Source organism: Myotis lucifugus, unplaced genomic scaffold (assembly GCF_000147115.1).
Source record: "Myotis lucifugus unplaced genomic scaffold, Myoluc2.0 scaffold_4, whole genome shotgun sequence".
Lineage (NCBI taxonomy): Eukaryota > Metazoa > Chordata > Mammalia > Chiroptera > Vespertilionidae > Myotis > Myotis lucifugus.
Window position 1 is genome coordinate 10608381 of NW_005871052.1, and position 1862 is coordinate 10610242.

Sequence of the window (1862 nt, forward strand, 5' to 3'; positions counted from 1 at the left end):
GACGACTGGGACGACGAGTGGGACGACAGCTCCACGGTGGCGGACGAGCCGGGCGCGCTGGGGGCCGGCGTGTACCCGGACCTGGACGGCGCCTCCGCGGGGGGCCCCGGCCGCTACCGCCTGTCCACTCCCGCTGACCCGTCGCTGGGCCCCTGTCTGGCGCCAAGTGCTCGGCCACGGTGAGCCGCAACCTGAACTGCTTCTCCACCTTCCTCAAGTCGGGCGGGCAACGAGGCCTTCGTGCTGGGCGAGGCAGCAGGCTTCGTCAAGGACGGCGACAAGCTGTGCGTGGTGCTGGGCCCGCACGGCCCCGAGTGGCAGGAGAACCCCTACCCGTTCCAGTGCACCATCGACGACCCCACCAAGCAGACCAAGTTCAAGGGCATGAAGAGCTACATCTCCTACAAGCTGGTGCCCACGCACACGCAGGCGCCCGTGTACCGGCGCTACAAGCACTTCGACTGGCTGTACCCGCGCCTGGCGGAGAAGTTCCCGGTCATCTCGGTGCCCCACCTGCCTGAGAAGCAGGCCACGGGCCGCTTCGAGGAGGACTTCATCTCCAAGCGCCGCAAGGGCCTCGTCTGGTGGATGAACCACATGGCCAGCCACCCGGTGCTGGCGCAGTGCGACGTCTTCCAGCACTTCCTCACCTGCCCCAGCCGCACGGACGAGAAGGCCTGGAAGCAGGGCAAGCGCAAGGCCGAGCGCCAACTTCTTCCTGACGCTCAGCACGCCGCCCGCCCGCCGCCGCGCTGGACCTGCAGAAGGTGGGGAGCCGCATCGACGGCTTCAAGAGCTTCACCAAGAAGATGGACGACAGTGCGCTGCAGCTCAACCACACGGCCACGGAGTTTCGTGCGCAAGCAGGTGACGGGCTTCCGCAAGGAGTACCAGAAGGTGGGCCAGTCCCTGCGCGGCCTCAGCCAGGCCTTCGAGTTGGACCAGCAGGCCTTCTCGGCCGGCCTCAACCAGGCCATCGCCTTCACCGGGGACGCCTACGACGCCATCGGCGAGCTCTTCGCCGAGCAGCCCCGGCAGGACCTGGACCCGGTCATGGACCTGCTAGCGCTGTACCAGGGCCACCTGGCCAACTTCCCCGACATCATCCACGTGCAGAAAGGCGCTCTGACCAAGGTGAAGGAGAGCCGGCGGCACGTGGAGGAGGGGAAGATGGAGGCGCAGAAGGCCAAGGGCATCCAGGCCCGCTGCAACACCATCTCCTTCGCCACCCTGGCCGAGATCCACCACTTCCACCAGGTCCGCGTGCGCGACTTCAAGTCCCAGATGCAGCACTTCCTGCAGCAGCAGATCATATTTTTTCAGAAAGTGACGCAGAAGCTGGAGGAGGCGCTTCACAAGTACGACAGCGTCTAGTGCCGGGAGCGCGTGGGGCGCCCCAGTTCAAGGGTGATTTCCGCAGCGGAGCACAGACGGCTCAGAGCTGCCGCCGCTCCCGCAGGCACAGGCCACTCTGTGCCTGCAGCCGAGCTGGCTGTGTGCTGGCGCAGGGCAGTGCCACATCGTAGCTAAGTTACACTATGTACGCCTACACTACCATGTAGCGGGGATACGATTATACTCTTTGCCTTATTGCTTTCTGGAGGATGGGTCTTCAGTGCAGACTTGGCAGACCTCAGAGCACCGCGGGATCTCAGGGAGCCCGGGCCAGCCTGCCCCATGCCTTTCCCGCCCACAGACTGGGGTCCCAGAAATTCAGCCTGTTCTCTGTTTACAAACTCCGACGAGAGCAGCTGTGCGACTTCGTGCCTTTAGACTCAGGTTTTCATTTCCCCGCCCCCTTTATAAAGTAACACGACTTTTTGATCGAAAGAGCGAAAAGCCAGTGCGTCCAGGGACGGCCT

General features: G+C 64.2%; 1 pseudogene; it reads left to right on the forward strand.

Moving 5' to 3' along the window:
* LOC102428535 lies at positions 1 to 1430 on the forward strand (annotated as a pseudogene).
* Positions 1431 to 1862: the final 432 nt, after the last annotated feature.